Below are 19552 nucleotides of genomic sequence, written 5' to 3' on the forward strand. Positions count from 1 at the left end.
GCAGACTGAGTATGGTCACTGCCTCAAATGTGTCAGTGACTGTGGAGAGGCAAGGCACTAGGCAATGGTAAGCAATGTGAAGGAGATGATGTCCTGCCAAACAGGCAGACATTGAAAGGGCATCATGGTTTCAGGAAGATGATGCAAATTATATTGTCCTGAGCCCCCCTTGCGGATCCCTCAATCCCCCTTGTCTTTGACGCAAGAGGGTCATCTTGTCCTGATTGCTTTGCCTCCTCCTCCATACCCTCCTCATTACATGAGGTTTGAGGCTCATCTAAATCTTCCCAATGCAAGGCCTCCCCCTGTGCAATGCGAGGTTGTGCCCAGCGCAGCAGGTGACGATATGAGATGGAGCTTTTTTTTTATTCTTTCATGGGATGTGGGCGTTGTTGGCTGGACCAGCATTTGTTGCCCATCCCTAATTGCCCTTGTGAATGTGGTGGTGAGCTGCATTCTTGAATCTCTGCAGCCCATGTGGTGTAGGTACACCCACAGTGCTGTTAGGGATGGAGTTCCAGGATTTTGACCCAGCGATAGTAAAGGAATGGCGATATATTTCCAAGTCAGTATGATGTGTGGCTTGGAGGAGAACTTGCAGGTGGTGATGTTCCCGTGCACCTGCTGCCCTTGTCCTTTTAGATGGTATAGGTCGCAGGTTTGGAAGGTGCTGTCGTGGGAGCCTTGATGAGTTGCTGCAGTACACCTCGTAGATTGTACATCTGTCTTGTCTTCTGCCTTCCTCTTAACAGCCTGCTGCCACACTCTGGCAGTGGACTCCCCTCTCCTCTCTTCCGTCAATGCAAATGCGAAATGAAAGCAACTATAATATGGCTGACTTCCACTGGTGAAACTGAGCCTTTGCTTTGGTGCCTTCAGCTTTATGTGACTGGAGGTATGATGGCCTGTGATCCCCATGTGGCTCTTGTTTAATTCCAAACCCTGCACCACATGACAATCAGCAGCATGTAAATGAGACCAAATTACCTTGTCAATGAGCACAATTGGCTTCTCTGACACTGTGCATCGGTGATGGAATGAGTGAATGTTGAAGTTGGTGGTTGGTGTGCCAGTCAAGCGGGGCTGCTTTGTCCTGGTTGGTGTCAAGTTTTTTGAATGTCATTGGAGCTGCACTCATCCAGGCAAGTGGAGAGTATTCCATCACACTCCTGACTTGTGCCTTGTAGATGGTGGGCAGGCATTGGGGAGTCAGGGGGTGAGTTACTCACCACAGAATTCCCAGCCTCTGACATGCTCTTGTAGCCATAGTATTGAAGTAGTTGGTCTAGTTCTGTTTATGGTCAATGGTAAATACCCAGAACGTTGATAGTGTGGAATTCTGCAGTGGCAGTCGAGCAACAACTACAATCAGCTAAGGTGGTGGTGCCTAAGGTATTGCAATTCAGGCAGCCAAGCCAAGAAGGGCTATAAAAAAAACATGAATAGCTGTCCTGTTCCTGATCTTTTCAATAATCCTGCAAAAAGCTGCAAGATGACCACAACATTTCCAACATTCAATTGGAAGGCAATGGACTTTCTATCTGAGCTTACTTTATTCCATCATGTACAGCTGTGTTCTCTGGACCTCAATGTTCCTGAAATAAGATTGTATCAGGTACATACACCAAATGGCATTGGCAATGTGATGAAACAGAAGCCAATTCAGAACAAAAGCACAATTAGTAACATGGAGTAATCCTATTGCAAACAGAACATGTTTACAACACAAAGGCCCCTATGTAGCATTCTGAAACCATGCAGCAGCCTCCAGCCAAGATCACCGTAAGCATATCTGTATAGATGAACAAAACCCAGCAATACTTTTCAGAGATTTGTACATTTATTGCTTTGTATAATGATTTATTCAGGCACAATGTTAATTTATTTTGCTGTCATGTAAATAGTTTGATTCTTTAAGGGTAAACCTCAAATTTAGAAAAAAAGGGGGATGTTATGATATGATGTACATGTATCTTTCAGGGGGTGTATTTTAACCTGCTGTCAATCACTACCAATGAGACAGGATGTGATGTAGTAGTCTCATGACTCTGACCTTAGCATCACACACAGGTCGGGTGACAATCTCCCTTGATAACCACAGTCTTCACTGGCACTGGTGCTCCGACATCTGCAGGTAGTTTACGTGAGTCTGGAAGACTCTGGGCTGGGGTTTGGCCTGTCCTGGCATTGCTGCCTGCTGCTAGTACACAATGCATCCTTCAGTGACTTGCCCAGCAGGATGCTGACCCTCTTGCTGCTGCTATGCTGCTGCAGTGGTGCCTCTGATGCCTGTTCCTCCCTCCCTCTGTGCAGCTCCTTCTCCACAGCGCTCCAGGAAGACTGGGCGGATGAGTCCCATGGTCATTGGTTTCTCATGTGTCGCTCTTAGAGGCAATCTCCCTCTGTGACCATGAGCTTGTCAGTCCCCTTTCACCCAGTGACTGTGAGCCTCTGCGTTCCTCGTTGAGAGGCTACAATCACAATCTGTTCCTGCATCCTTGTCTTCTGCCTTCCTCTTAACAGTCTACTGCCACACTCTGGCAGTGGACTCCCCTCCCCTCTTCCGTCAATGCAAATGCGAAATGAAAGCAACTACAATATGGCTGACTTCCACTGGTGAATCTGAGCCTTTGCTTTGGTGCCTTCAGCTTTATGTGACTGGAGGTATGATGGCCCGTGATCCCCATGTGGCTTTTGTTTAATTCCAAACCCTGCACCACATGACAATCAGCAGCATGTAAATGAGACCAAATTACCTTGTCAATGAGCACAATTGGCTTCTCACAGCATTAAAGTGGCAACATCACCTTGGCTGGTAGAACGTGGAACTGATGTTACGCCATCAGGGTTCTGCTTCAGCACATGTTGTCCTGATTCTATGGCACTCCATCCCACCAATTCCCACTGCACTCCCGAGAGTCGCATTAAATTCTGCCTCTAGTCTAATATAGGGAAGTGTGAGGTTATTTGCTTTGGTTGTAACAATAGAAAAGCAGAATATTTTGTAATAAACTTTAAGTGCAGGACAGGTTCCTTGTTAGAAACAGTGAACTTTATTTACAGACTCCAGATGAAGCAACGTGCTTGTTCCAAGACAAGGCTAAAAGGCTCTTCCCCTAAGATTCTCTTTAGGGCTTAGCGCTTAGGGCTGATTGGTCTATACAGTCACATGATCCCCATAATAGTAAGAAATGGTTTAACTTACAATCATTACAATATTTTAAAAGGTGAGAAACTTGCAAGTGTTGATGTTCAAAGAGACTTGGGCATGCTCATACAAGGAATGCAGAAAGTTAGCATGCAAATACAGCAAACAATTAATGGGGCAAATGACATGTTGGCCTTTCTGCAAGGGGATTGGAGTACCTGAATAAACAAAACCTGATCCAGTTGTCCAGGATGTTGGTCAGAACATATCTGGAGTACTGTGTGTGTTTAAGAAAGGGTATACCTGCATTGGAGGTGATACAGTGAAGATTCACTAAATTGGTCCCTGGGATAAGGGGGTTGTCCGATGATGAGATGCTAAGTAAATTGGACCTTTATTCTCTGGAGTTTAAAAGAATGAGAGGCGATCTCATTGAAACATATGAGATTCTGATCAGGCTTGAGAGGGTGGATGCTGAGAGATTGTTTCCACTGTTCGGGAAATTTAAAAGATGGGAGCACAGTCTCAGGATAAGGGGCCAAGCTTTTACAGCTGAGATGAGGAGAAATTACTTCACTCAATGCATTGTGAATCTTTGGAATTCTCTATCCCATAGGGTAGAGAGTGCTTCATCATTGAATACATTTAATGAGGTGATAGACAGATTTTTAGTCCTTCAGAGAATCAAGGGATATGGGGAGCTGTTGGGAAAATGGAATTGAAACCTATGATCAGCCATGATAATATTGAATGGTAGAGCAGGCTTGATGGGCCATGTAACCTACTCCTACTTTTAGTTCTTGTGTTCTTGTGTAGAGAATTCCAAAGATTCAGCACCCTCTGAGTGAATAAATTCCTCTCTGCTCTAAATGGCCTACCACTTATTCTGAGAATGTGTCTCCTGGTTCTAGACCCCCCCAGCCAGGGGAAGCATCCTTCCTGCATCTACCCTGTCGAGCCCTGCAAGAATTTTGCATGCTTCAATGAGATAACCTCTCATTCTTCTGAACTCCAGAGAATATATGCCCATCTCCTCATAGGATAATCTCCCCCATCCCAGGGATTAATCTGGTGAGCCTTTGTTGTGCTTCTTCCATGGCAAGTATATCCTTCCTTAGGTAAAGACTCCAAAATTGTACACAGTGCTCCAGGTGCAGTCTCACCAAGGCTCTACACAATTGCAACAAGGCATCATTACTCCTGTCCTCAAAACTTCTTGCAAAAAGGCTGACATAACATTTGCCTCACCAATTCCTTGCTGTACCTGCATTTTTGCTTTCAGTGTACTCATGAACAGGGACACCCAGGTCCCTTTGGACATCAATGCCCCCCAGGTCTCTCAGCATTTAAGAAATACTCTGTATTTCTGTTTTTTCTACCAAAGTGGATAACTTCACATTTTCCACATTATACTCCATTTGCCTTATTCTTGCCCACTCACTTAACCTGTCTAAATCCCTTGAAGTCTCTTTGCATCTTCCTCATGACTTACATTCCTATCCAATTTTGCGTCATCAGTAAACTTGGAAATATTACATTTGTTCCACACGTGCAAATCATTGATAACGTTTATGAATAACTGGGGCCCAAGCAGTGATCCTTGCTGTACCCCACTAGTTACAGCTTTTCAGCCTGAGAACAATCAGCTTATTAGTTTATCAGCTTATTATTTTGGTGCCCAATGGGTTCAGTTTTGTTTGTATAACACTTTCTTTGTTTTGCATTCTATGCAGCAGAATCCTTCAAGGTATAATGAACAGCAGTGATATACTCCATGAATACAGACATCCTAAATAAAAGATCAGATAGTAGTTTGACAGACTTAACCTTTGGTCTTGCCATTCAGCTGCCTCGCTTGTGCTCATTTAGACAAGGTGGAACAAAGGTGTGTGGAGATTTAAAGGTGAAAAGCAGTCAGGTTTTAAACCTCCCATTAGTGAATTTGCAGTGATTGTCAGACTGGTTTGATTATCCCTATGTATTTTTCTACCTTACGGGTGATAACTCAGAGTGGCGTTATCACTTCCTGAAAGGTTGAAGGTGACTAATTATATATTAACCAGGAACACTGGGTGTCATTAAGGAGTTCCTTTTTTTGAACAGCCGTGTTGAGTGAAAAATTTCAGTATGTCTGTGATGTATAAATGCAATTGCATGTGGGGAATTATAATCAATTGCTGTTATGGTGACTGCACATGCGTTTTTACAATTCTGCGACTAGCCTGAAACCTCAGATAGAAAAGAAAACAGATTAATGCATTTAACATTTAAAATCTATGGATCAGGAACATGTGCTTCACATCAGTAAACCAGACCAGAACAACACTCCAAAGCAGAAGTAAACTATGTATGTAATCTGGGCCATGCTGTGCCTATCAGGAAATAGACTTTTAATAACATTTCGATACTATCCAAAATCAAAGCAATGCCACCACTTAATGATTCAGAAATTTCACTGCACAGCAACCATTTTTTTGGGAACTAATTGGCCTCCTAAGCATATACTCATGAACTGGAACTAAGTTCAGCAAAACCACGTCTACTTGCAGCCTAAATGATTCTCCTTAAAGGGACTGCTGCAGGCCACAACTAAACTTACTATAGTTGTAAAATATATTTACTGAATGTGTAACCTGAAGAAGCAGGAATCCTTCTCCTGATCTCATATTCAACTCACATGGGCTGCTGTCAGCCTCACTCACCATCTTCAGTCATGGTCTCAACTACCCCACCCCACCCCACCCCACCCCAGTAATAGTCCAATAGCATCCTCTTGTGGTTATTTGTGTATGTACGTATATATAACCGAAACGAGATTAAACTGGTTTCAGTTGGGTACTTGACTTTCCATGTGGCACACTGTCTCTTTTCCTAAAAAGGTATCACACCCCCAAATGTAGTCTCTGCAACCCATCAATATCGCAATTTCCACCCTGATCCTGGCAGTTGCTGTCCTCCTAACTGCTTTCTGCTCTCTTCCCAAATATTCCAGCCTCTGCCCTGCCCCATGGGTTTTACCAACTCTCTTTCCTGATTGAACTTTGCCTCTGTCCACTACCTACTCTTTCCAATCATTGCTTTCCAAAACCACCAAATTCCCATTTTCCTGATTGTCTCCCCTTATCTATTTACCTTAGGGTTGCTTCTGGCATTGCAGCAACCTATCTTCCATTCCTCTTTGCTGTTAAATTGCCTGGAGACATCTATTAAAAATAAGCCCTAACCTCGGGCACATCTTGGGCCTCTCCATTCAGGCGTGGGTCTCATTCCCTGTGCTCCCACCATGTGCCCGCTGCACTTGAATTTCCAGACTAATATGTCCATGCTGAGGAACAATGCATTTTTTCCCCTTACGGATCATCAGTATATCCAAAGTTCAAGTTAAGTCCTCATGTTACCTTCAACAGTCAGCAAAAAAATAATAAAATTATTGAGGAATAAAGTTAATGATAAGGTGAATATATCACACCAGATTATTGAGAGGGAAAAGGTTTGACATTGTAGGAGTGATAGCCTTGGTTAGATCTCCATAAGTTGTCCATTTGTAGAATCTTTCCCTGGGTGATTCTGCACTTGCTGCTGAGGCATCTCACTAAATTGGGTTAAGTTTAATATACTGTGTGCTATGGTCGATTGCCCCTGTCTTCAGACATGGAGTGCACAATAACCTTTTGTTTAAAATGGCTAACAGTTTTGTGGTTTCACATAATTTGATTTTCTCCTCTGATTTGACCTTAGAACCTTTGGTGAACACATTATTTCGAGGAATGCTTGGTTTATGTTTTATTTAATATTAAAGTATTTTAAAAAATGTTTCTTGATGGAACAGCAGCTGCACGGTCTCTTTCTCTGATTAGAAATTGCAGTATCAGTGAGGGAAGGATAGATTCAATGAACAGGCTTTCAATGTTGTACCAAGGGGGAGGAGATGGGGGAATATCTGTAGTTAAACACTGTGTGAAGTGTGCCAAGGGAATCTTATTCCATTTTCAGCATTGCAGGGACTTAGCTCCAGTAATTCATTCCTCGCTGAGATCATAATAAAGATGCTGTGGAACCATCCCCACATTGTTGCAAATGGAGCGCCACAAAGTAAGGACTCTTTCCCTCAAAGGGCTGGGGAGCCTCGGACAAAATAGCTTGAAAAAGATTTTGGAATTTGTCAAGGTCGGGGCGGGAAAGGGGGTGTGCTTTTTGGGAGCCATTAAGATGTGTGGCTGCTCCCTGAGATTCTGTTGATATTTAAACAACCAGAAACACACTTGTCCATAGAGTCTATTACAGTATTGTGCTGTCTGATACAATAAATTATTTTGGTGTTGTGTTGACTGGATCACTGTTCTGATTGTCACTACTGCAGTTGCTATTAATGATAATATTGTCCAATTAGCTTCATTTTTGCATTCCAAGCAAACCCACCTGATGTGACCTAAGTAACGTTAATCTTACAGAATAAATCATTCTAATTCCTTTTTCTACAACATTGAATTTGTATGCTGCCTGCAAACAGGTGAGAGGTTTCACATTGCAACACAGTTGTCTTATTCCCAACATATTTATAGCAACACCAACAATACTGAATATTGGTTTTCATTTGAAAGGGATTAAAACCCCTAGCATCATAAGGAATAAATCCATCAGTATTGCAAGCCATATAGTGCTTTAGTAGCGAAAAAAGGTTGTTATGCAACCCCCTTTTCAATAAACAGAACAGTATTTGTTTCTCCTGGCAGATGATTGACACTGTGACTCCATTCATGAGATATTTACTGGATAATTAGTTGACACAAATTTAGTTCATGTCTGTTTAATCACCTGCTCCAATTTAGAGAGTAATTCCAACTGACAAAGCCAAGTAACTTATATGCAAAGCACAGAACATTCAGTTGATGGCAAGTTTTGCTCATCTTTTCATTGTTAGGATTTTTCCTGCAGTAAATACATGGGCCCAGATCTTCTGATCTCTAGACAGCTAGAGACACGATGTACCCCAGAAGATGTGCTATGGGACCCTTTGCCAGTCCCATCACAAGGATTCCACGGGAATTGCCCGGGATGTTTGAACTTCCAATAGGCAATTCCCCTGTTCCCTGGGATCCTCCGAAAAATTCCCCAACTCTGAATTTGATTCAGAGACTTTGGATGGTTCCAAATCATTTACCAGAATAGTTACCCAGAAAACTAAGACAGGAAGAAACCTTGTCTAAGTCCAGGCTAACTATACAACTGGACCCCCAATCAATCACACAAACCCCCCCCGAAACCACCCCCCGACCCCAACCTGATCTGACTAGCTCACACCACCTGACTATTTTCCTTAACCGACCTGACTAGCCTCCGACCCCACCTCCCCACCTGACTCCCCCACCAACTGACCTGACCCTACCCCACTGGCCTGGCCTTCCCTGGCCCCCAAGACTCACCTACTGACCCGACCGGACTAGCCTCCACCACCCGACCCTCTCCCCTGACCTGATCTGACTAGCCTGCAACCTAACCAGCCCCCTGACCCATTAACCAACTCGCCCACCTGCCATGCTACCCACCTGCTACCTTACCATCTCATTCACCTACCACCCTACCCAACTACCACTCTACAGAGCTGCCACCCTACCACCTCATCTACCTGCCATTCTGACACACTACCCAACTGCCACCCTACTCCCTTACCCTCTTACCTTACCCATAGTAGTCCATCAACCACCTTTCCCCTTATGCACCCTATCCCTTTACCAACTCCCACGAGGCTGAGAACTACATGGGTAGCATGTTTAGGAAGGCAGTCACACTGCTGGTTAAAAGAGTACAGGCAGAGGGGGAATAGGTGACCACCAGATGGTCCAGAAGGACCAGACAGGTAGTGCAAGATTCCCCTGAGTCCATCTCACTCACTAACTGGTTTTCCATTTTAGATACTGGTGAGACAGATTGTTCCTCAGAGGAGTCCAGCGAGAGCCAAGTTTGTGGCACAACAGGTGCTCAGCTGCATGGGAGGGTAGGAAGAAGTGTGGAAGATAAATAGTGATATGAGATTCAATGGTTAGGGCAATAGACAGGCATTTCTGCTGCTGTAGACTTGACTCCAGGATGAAACGTTGCCTCCTTGGTTCCAGGGTCAAGGATGTCACTGAACGGCTGCAGGACATTCTTCTGGGGAGGGTGAACGGTTGAAGATTATGGTCAACGTCGGTATCAACGACATTGGTAGAAAGAGGGATGAGACCCTGAAAGCAGATTTTAGAGAGCCTGGCAACATATTGAAAAGCAGGACTTTAGAAGCAGCAATCTCAGGATTACTCCCAGTGCCATGTACTAGTGAGATCAGAAATAGGAAGATACATCAAAAGAACACGTGGCTGGAGAGAGGGTGCAGGTGGGAGGGCGTGAGATTTCTGAGGCATTAGGACTGGTTGTGGGGCAGGTGGGGCCTATACAAGGAGGATGGGTTACACCTTAGCAGGACTGGGGCCATCCTTGCAGGGAGATTTGTTAGTGCTGTTGGGGAGGGTTTAAAATAGCTTGGCAGGGGGAATGGGAACCTGAGAGGGAAGTCAGATCGGAGAGAAACAAAGCTGGTAATGGTAGGAAGAAAAGTAGTGAGCAAAATTGGATGGCAGTGGAAATAAAGGCCAATAGGGTTAAAATATGGAAATATGTTAAAAAGGCAAAATTAAAGGCATTCTTTCTGATTGTACGTGGCATTTGCCGTAAGGTAGATGAATTGATGGCATAAATAGAAGAAAACAGGTATGATCTAATTGTCATTAATGAGATGTGGCTGCAGGGTCATCAAAGCTGGGAACTGAACGTTCAAGGGTATTTGACATTAAGGAAGAATAGGCAAAAAGGAAAAGTAGGTGGGATAGTACTGCTAATAAAGGATGAGATCAGTACCTTTGTGAGAGAGGATCTTAGATCGGAAGATCAAGATGTAGAATCAATTTGACTGCAACTAAGAAACCACAAGGGGCAGCAAACATTGGTGGGAGTTGTTTATAGGCTACCAAACAGTAGTGATAATATAGGGCAAAAACAAAAATACCTGGAAAGGATGGGGATGGAGGAGAGTGTTCTTGATCTAAAATTGTTGAACTCAATATTCAGTCCGAAATTCCTTTCAAACTTGCATTTCCCTCAATTTAGTCTATTGCATTCGCTGCTCCCAATGCGGTTTCATCTACATTGGAGAGACCAAACGCAGACTGGGTGACCGCTTTGCAGAACACCTTCGGTCTGTCCACAAGCATGACCCAGACCTCCCTGTCGCTTGCCAATTCAACACTCCACCCTGCTCTCATGCCCACATGTCCATCCTTGGCCTGCTGCAATGTTCCAGTGAAGCTCAACGCAAACTGGAGGAACAGCACCTCATCTTCCGACTAGGCACTTTACAGCCTTCCGGACTGAATATAGGGTTCAACAATTTTAGATCATGAACTCTCTCCTCCATCCCCACCCCCTTTCTGATGTCTCTTTTTTCCAATAAATTATATAGATTTTTCTTTTCCCACCTATTTCCATTATTTTTAAATGTATTTCCATGCATTGTTTTATCTCTACCTTTTAGCCTATTTCGATCCCTTCCCCCCCATCCCACCTTCACTGGGGCTATTTGTACCTTGCTCGTCCTGCTTTCTACCCTTAATGTCACCTATTATTACATTCCTTACATAATATCACCTTCAACACCTCTTTGTCCTTTTGTCTGTGACATCTTTTGGTTATCTCCACCTATTGCTGGCCCTCTATCCAGCTTTCCCTGTCACACCCCCCCCCTTAAACCAGCTTATATTTCACCTCTTTTCTATTTTTCCTTAGCTCTGTTGAAGAGTCATACGGATTTGAAATGTTAACTGTGTTCCTCTCCGCAGATGCTGTCAGACCTGCTGAGTTTTTCCAGGTATTTTTGTTTTTGTTTTGGATTTCCAGCATCCGCTGTTTTTTGCTTTTATCTTATTGATAATGTAGGGAATGTTTTAAATCAGGAAATTAGAGATGCATGTAACAATGCTAATGCAATAATTATGGGGGACTTCAATCTACATATTGACTGGTTAAACCTAATTAGCATTAATGCTGTAGAGGATGAATTCCTGGAATGTATATGAGATGAGTTTCTAGAAAAGTATGTTGAGGAACCTTATCAAAAGCCTTCTGAAACTCCAAATATACCACACCTGCTTGTTCCCCATTATCTATTCTGCTAGTTACATCCTCAGAAAAATTCCAATAGGTTTGTCAAACATGATTTCCCTTTCATAAATCCATGTTGATTCTGCTGAATCCTACCGTTATCTTCTAAATGTCCAGTTATCACAACCTTTATAATAGATTTTAGATTGTTCCCTATGTCAGGCTAACAGGTCTGTCATTCCCCATTTTCTCTCTCCCCCAGAAGAATGTCCTGCAGCCACTCAGTGACATCCTTAACTCTGGCACCAAGGAGGCAACATTTCATCCTGGAGTCATATTTACAGCCACAGAAACGCCTGTCTGTTGCCCTAATTATTGAGTTTCCTATCACTATTTATCTTCCACTCTAGAGAATGGGCCATTTTAGATCTAGTTTTGTGCAATGAGAAAGGGCGAATTAATAATCTCATTGTAAAGGAGCCTTTAGGGAGGAGTGAACATAATATGACAGAATTTTACATTAAGTTTGAAAGTAATGTAGTTCCTTCCGAAACCAGGTCATAAATCTAAAGAAGGGAAGCCATGGAAGTATGAGGGGCAAGTTGACTGTGGTACATTGGGAAACTAATTCAAAGGTATGTTGGTAGATAGGCAATGGCTTGCATTTAAAGAACTAAAACATGGTTTACAACAAATATACATTCCTTTGAGCCACAAAAACCCAAGAGAAAAAGTGATCCAACTGTGGCGAACAAGAGAAGTTAAATATTGTATTATATCAAAGAATGAGGCTTATAAAGTTGCCAAAAAATTAGCAAGTCTGATGGTTGGATGCATCTTAGAATTCAGCAAAGGAGGACCAAACAGCTGATCAAGAAAGGGAAAATAGGTTGAGAAAGTAATCTAGCGAGCAACATAAAAGCAGATTGTAAAAGCTTCTATCAGTATGTAAAAAGGAAAAGATTAGCAAAGACAAATGTGGGATCATTACAGGCAGAGACAGGAGAATTTATAATTGGGCATAAAGAAGTGGCAGAGAAACTAAACAAATACTTTGTGTCTGTCTTTGCGGAGGAAAAGACAAGAAACCTCCCAGAAATAAATCTGAAATAAATTAGCTTTAATAAAAAAGAAGTACTGGGGAAATGAATGGGACTGAAAGCTGATAAATCCCCTGGACCTGATGATCTACATCCCAAAGTGCTGAAAGAGATAGTGGCAGAGGTAGCGGATGCATTTGTTGTTTCTTCCAAAATTCTACAGATTCTGGAATGGTTCCTGCAGATTGGAAGGTAGCAAACATGACTCCACCATTTAAGAAAGGAAGGGGAAACTACATCCCATGAAACTACATGCCCACATCCCATGAACAAATGTAAAAAGAAAGATGAATTGATAGGTAGAAATCAGGTCTGGCTAATGCATAGAGAGAAAGGGGGAGCTATTGTTGAGCTCTGAAGTGTTTTAAAGGCAATATTGAGACTGAAGAGTTGTTAAAATGTGCTTTGCTGGGAACCGCTGGCAATGTGGGTGGGTGTGCTGCTCTTTCTGAGAATCCCGGGAGGTTCTTGAGGTGAGTGTCCTCTAATGGAGTACTCTGCTTAGGGTTACTCTGCATCCTTGGCGTCGCCCTAATTTATTCTTCTTTGAGTTCTCCTGGACTATGGGAGCCTACCAGTTTCTCACTTCCCCTTTAACTCATCTATTGCCCCTCTTTCTAACACTCTCTTATTCCATGCTGCCTCCTATTGTCTCATGATTGTACCACGTCTTCCATTTAACCATCTCCTCTTCCCCACTTCAGCACTTTGCAGGTCTTTTTATATATTTTTTCCTGTGCATGGTTGTGCTTTTCTCCTCCTGCTCTCTTGTCTTTGTTCTGTTCCTTTTTAAATGTTGATCAGTAATTTCTACCAACCCCTGATGAAGGGACCATCCTTGACCCCTTAGCTTTGCATCAGTAATAGGGAAAATACTGGAATCTATTATAAAGGATGAAGTGAAACTGGGCATTCAGAAAATAATGGTAGGTTTGGCAATGTGAATGTAGATTTATGAAAGGAAAATCATGCTTGACAAACCAATTGGAGTTTTTCTGAGGATGTAACTAGCAGAATAGATAAAGGAGAACCAGGGGTGTGGTATATTTCAGAAGGCTTTTGATATGGTCCCACACAAGAGGATAGCAAACAAAATTAGAGCGCTTGGGATCGGGAGAAATATACTGGCATGAATTGCTGATTAGTTAGTGACAGAAAACAGTGTAGGTAATTGTCAGATTGGCACGCTGTGACTAGTGGGATGCAGAAAGGATTTGTGCTTGGGCCCCAACTATTCACAATCTATATTAATGATTTGGATGAGGGGAGTAAATGCAGTAGTTTGCTGATGTCACAAAGCTAGGAGGGAGTGTAAGTTGTGAGCAGGATGCAAAAAGATTTCATGGGGATTTAGAGAGACTAAGTGAATGGGTAAGAACATGTCAGATGGAATATAATGTGGAAAAATGTGAAGTTATCCACTTGGTAGGAAAGCAGAAATGCAGAGATTTCTTAAGTGGTGAGAGATAAAGAAGCGTTGATGTCCAGAGGAACTGGGTGTCCTTGTTCATGAATACACTGAAAACTAACATGCAGGTGCAACAAGCAATTGGAGAGGCAAATGATATATTGGTCTTTAATGCAAGAAGAATTGAGTACAGGAGTAAAGGTGTCTTGTTGCAATTGTATAGAGGTTTGGTGAGACTGCAGCTGGAGTATTGTGTGCAGCTTTGGTCTCCCTACCTAAGGAAGGATATAATTGCCATAGAGGCAGTACAACAAAGATTCGCCAGACTAATTCCTGGGATGGCAGGATTGTCCTATGAGGAGAAATTGAGGAAGCTGGGCCTGCATTGTCTACAGTTTACAAAAATGAGAGGTGATCTCATTGAAGCATAACACACTCTTGCAAGGCTCAATCAGGGTAGATGCAGAAGGGGTGTTTCCCTCGCTGGGAGGGGGTGGGGGGTCTAGAACAAGGGAACAGAATCTCAGAGTAAGGTGTGAGGCATTTAGGACTGAGCTAATGAGGAATTTCTTCACTCAGAGGGTGGTGAATGTTTGGAATTTTCTACCCCAGAGGGCTTTGGAGGCAGATCAGTCATTGAGTATATTCAAGAGAGAGATTGATAGATTTCTAGATATTAAATATGTCCAGGAATATGGGAATAGTATGGGAAAATGGTGTTGAGATAGAAGATCAGCCAATGACTTAGTTGCATTGCAGAACAGGCTTGAAGGACTGAATACTCCTGCTTCTATTTCCTATGTTCCTGCGATTTCTGTAACTTATTAAAGAAGTTTTGGAACATTTAAACCCTTTACTTGCAGAATATGGCAACTGGTGCCATAAAAAAGGGGGCGCGGCTTCTGCATGGGTTCTCTCCGCTGCTCCCTCTGAGGTTTCCTGCACTGACTGAGTTCTGCAGGATCCTCCACCAGAAGATTACCCTGAAAAATCGGAGGAAGGTAGGTGTATGTATCTTTTTGTCTGGGCAGGGTTGGAAATAAGGGTTTTGACCCTGAACGGGGAAGGCTGGGGCCTTGTTTCTTTGTCTATGAATGCCACCTATCTCACATCTTGAGTTCCATCTTGAGTTCAGGGTTTCTTTAGGGTTTGCCTATTACCCTAAGAACGCTACCGTTAGAATGTTATTCACAAAAACACAATTCTTGTTCACTTACAGATCTATATATTTCTCAGTACTCCACACTTGGTTGTACTTCTGCTGCCCACCAGATCTCACTTTCTTAATCACGTGACTTTGCATCATAGTTACATCAGCAGTTAAATCAGTATCAGGTGCTCCTGATGTTAACCTTTACTCTACAGTGTGGGGATACAAATTCTTGAAGGCTTGGCCTAAGTAGCCAAGTGGTTATGGTACTGGGTTTATAACCCCAAAATCAAGAGTTCAAATCTCACAATGGCAAACTATGAAACAATGTAACTTCATCTGAAACAGAAGGAAATGGGTTTGTACTTGAAAGAGTTACAAATTCTTGAATACATTGCTGCTGCTCAATTGTTTGGCATAATTTATGCCACAGCTGTGGCTAGTACTACTTTCTTATCCGATCAGTCATGAGAGCTACATTGATTTCCAGTAAGGACTGTATGATCTGGAATTACTTTGGCTATTATTATAAACCAGGCCTCATGTGAAAATAAAAGCGTCGGCTGTTCAAGACTCAAAGCACTATAATTTTAAACTAGGGGACCATTAGGTATTAAAATGCTGTAAATTAGTTTGGGAATTAGTTCCAATTTTCCAAAAGAAAAGCTTTGCAAGTGGTTCAATATTGTTTAAAATTTAACTGGAGCAGCAGGCCAATAAAAGAGACAAATTTGCATGAAAACGTAATGGCAGTGAGCACGATGGTGCTGAAAGCCAATTGGCCTAGTGCCTGTATCAGGTGCATACATGTTCTGGGCAAGTAAAAAAACACCCAAATCAATATGGCTTTTGGTACAATTCCAGTCCATTTCGAATGTGGCAGATCACAGCATAGAATCTGACAGTCTTCTCTCTCCCTCAGCGACTTAAATTCCTGACATTCTAACCCAGTTTTGTGTCTCAATCACAATCGTACAGTAACAGTCCTACTTCTTTGAGTGACGTTATCAATTTATAACAACATCAACTTGCATTTAAGTTTAAACCTTTAAGATAATGAAACGTCTCAAGGTGCTTTGCAGGAGTGTCATGAAGCAAAGTTTGACCCTGAGCCACAAAAGGGAATATTAGGATAGGTAACCAAAGGTTTGGTCAGAGAGGTAGGTTTTAAGGAGCGTCCTAAAGGAGTGGGGAGAAGTAGAAAGGTTTAGGTAGGGAATTTCAGTGTTTAGGGCCAAGAGAGCAGTAATTGTGGATAGTTTTATGCTGTTGACTCAAGCCTTGTAGGAATTGCAACAAAACTGCCCAAACTCCTTTCGGCAGGACCCTTAAATGATAGTCTTCTATTCCATAATTCTGTCTTGAATCAAACCGACAAATGCAGAGTTGAAAAGACAATGGAAGGAATTTTAACTTCCAAGAGTGAATGGGTTTGGGAGAGTCTGGTGGGGTGGAGGGTGTGCTAAAGACACTAAAATTGACAGAACATCGGAATAAAGGGAAGCTACCTCTGCCTAACTGACATCTGCATTTAACTGCAACGCATCAGGCTGGAAGTGAGCAAACCCCCCCCCACCCCATGGAAGTTGTGCGTTGCCTTTTTGAAATACATTAGTAGGTGCCTAAGAGCTTTTTTTTTGTAAATATGGTTCTCAACTTTAACTGTGAAAGCACAGATTTCTTGCGCTTCCTGGAATTAGTCAGTGAAAGCAAAGGGAGGGCAGAGTGGCTATTTAGGGGACTGAAGAAATGACAGGCAAAATGTTGTAGGGTGGCCAATATGTACTATTAGTGATAGAGTTGATCTGCAGACACTTCTTGGGCAGAAACTTTAAATTTATTTACAATATACTCAGCAGCAACTACACATGTGCTTTCAACTCCAAATCTATCTCTACCCTGACTGCTGAGTTAGTCTGTGCTGCTCTCCTATTGGTTACTACAGATCATGTCATCTTGCCTAATAAGAATTATTCTTAAATACTAAATAAAACCATAATTACTACATTCCTCCCCTATAACTCAGCTACACATATTACATTTACATGTACATATTTTTTAAGACAACGTAATATTTACACTAGGTAAAGAATTTATTAGTTCAGTTTTTCAGGTAGTTTCCTAGTACGTGTGGAGTATCGCAGTGCCACAACTTCAGATTCTTTGTCAGGAACCTTCTTTTCCGGAGTTGCCTGAACATCAGGTGCTTCGATGGGCACTTCTGTATCCTCAACTCTTAGAGGAACACCAGACATGTCAGTCCTGGGTTGAGTATCCTTAACGGACCAAGTCATGATCACCGGCGGAACCATATATTGGTGAATTGTCTCTCTCTTCCTTAAATAGCCCACATGCTTATGGATGATCTGGCCTTCAATGCCCCATGTGGTAAGATAGGGGTCCAGTCACCGCACTTATTTCACCCGGTAACCACTTTGGTCCTTCTCCAAAATTTTTCATGGCAGATTTCCTCTTGCGACTATGCCAGTTGTGTCTAGTTTTCTGGCTTCCCTGACTCCTTTCCACCTTCACCTCTAAATTCAGCATTATTAAGCTCAATTTCACCCTGAGATGATGTTTCAACAATACTCCACACCTATTGTTGTGTGAGGGGTGGTCCTGTAATGAAAAAGAAAGTGTGCCAGCTTGGTTGCCAAGGAATCGCCAGTTAACTTTTTCATGCCTGTCTTGAATGTTTGAACTGTCCTTTCACCCTGTCCATTTGAGGAAGGGTGGTACAGTGCAGTTTTCACATAAGTGGTACAGTTGAGGCTGATAAACCATTGAAACTCAGCACACGTAAATGCCATACTGTTATCGGAAATGACTACTTCTGATAGTCTGTGAATGGCAGAACTCTGACATAGTTTCTTAATTGTGGCGGCCAGCGTTGGTGACTTCACCTCATATACGTCCAACTATTTTGAATGGGCATCAACAATGAGCAGAAACATTGCTCCCAGGAAAAGTCCAATGTAGTCAATGTGTAACCACACCCAGGGTCTACCTGGCTGCTCCAATGGGTGTAATGGAGCTGTCTTTGGCAACTTTTGCAGTTGTTGACATTGCACATAGTGCTTTACCAAACTTTCTATTTCACCATCCTTCCCAGGCCACCATAGATAGCTGCGTGCTATAGTCTTCATTCGGGAAATTCCTGGATGGGCATTGTGTAGTTCAGTTAAAAGTGGCTCCCTTCCCTTTGGAGGAACTATGACTCATGCTCCCCACAATAAGATGCCATCCTGGCTGGTTATTTCATGTCTTCTGTCGATGTACGGTTTAATTTCATCAGATACGGGCTCCTGTGACCAACCATGTAGCACTTGTTCTCGTACTTGAGATAGGACTGGATCCCGACTTGTCCAGTCTCTGATCAGTCAAACACATATCAGCAAGGAATCTAAGAAACTTAACAATAAAACAAGTTCCCTGTTGAACTGGGACGTGCTCATCATTTTCTAGTAAAGGCTGTGAATGACTAAGGGTGTTGGTGTTTGCGATTTGATTCTCAGGCCAATGTACGAAAGTGTATTCATATGCCGCCAGAATTAAAGTCCTGTTAATAGTTCTGCATTGTCTTTCTATGCAGACTTTAATCTTGGCCTTCTTTTTGACTTCACTGTTGGCCAGACTTTTCTCAGATGTAAGCTCAACTTGTCTGAGTTCAGAGGCTGAGTCTCCCAAAATTTCATTACCTCTCTGCTTCTTGGGAAATTCTGCAACTTTTGCTTCCAAAGCCTCTTTGGCTTCATTTAGCTGGTTCTTCAGCTCTTCTGTCTCTTTTTTGTATTTGTTTGCTGCCTCTTGGAAAATTGAGCCTTGTTGTGTCTTCTCTGCCTCATTCTTCAGTTTGTTCTAAGAAGTGCTGAATTTTTTCTGTTTCTTTTCATATTTTTCCAGAGGTACAAACTTTGCCCTGAGAGCATCTTGTAGTGTGTGAAAGTCTTTGAACAGGTTTTCTTTTTCCCTTCGAAGATGGCTCACCTCGTCTCGAACTCTGTCATCGAGCAGGTCCTCTTCGAGTTCCTTCTGCTGTTCTTCCAGGTTGTGGCTTAAGGCAGCCTGCATTTCTTCAGAGTGTTGAGTCCTTACACCCTCTTTTTTCAAAACAGGGATGCTTCCAGCTTCCTTTTGGAATCTCAATCTCAGTTGGCCAATCAATGTTGATTTCCCTTAGCCAATTTTACTCTAGAAGGCTTGGTCCTCTGCCTCTCAATACTAACGCTGATAGCTTTGCCAATTGGCTCCCATAATGGACAGTTACTCTACTTATGCCTTTTACTTGAATGTCTTCACTCGTATATGTTTTTAGCTTGTATTATGTTTCTTCTAAACTTAATGGATGTTCACCATTATTCAAATATCTAAAGGTATGTTCCCCAATTACTGTAGTGGAAGCTCCCATGTTCACTTCCATTCTAACAGGTTTGCCATTTACTTTCACTGCGACAAGTATTGGTTCTGTCTTTCCAACTTTCAGATTAAACAATGAGTAAATGTCTGAATTTGTTGTTCAGGCTCTTCTACATTGTAGATTTCATTGGGCTTCTTCTTTTGTTTACAAGCCTGCTTGAATCTTTTCTTGCACTGCGTCATCATATGTCCATTTC

The 19552-nt window shown here is 42.5% G+C and overlaps 1 pseudogene; it reads right to left on the minus strand.

Moving 5' to 3' along the window:
- Window positions 1-19010, minus strand: part of LOC121269838 — a 121611-nt pseudogene extending 102601 nt beyond the window's left edge.
- Window positions 19011-19552: the final 542 nt, after the last annotated feature.

Source organism: Carcharodon carcharias, chromosome 1, assembly GCF_017639515.1.
Source record: "Carcharodon carcharias isolate sCarCar2 chromosome 1, sCarCar2.pri, whole genome shotgun sequence".
Classification (NCBI taxonomy): domain Eukaryota; kingdom Metazoa; phylum Chordata; class Chondrichthyes; order Lamniformes; family Lamnidae; genus Carcharodon; species Carcharodon carcharias.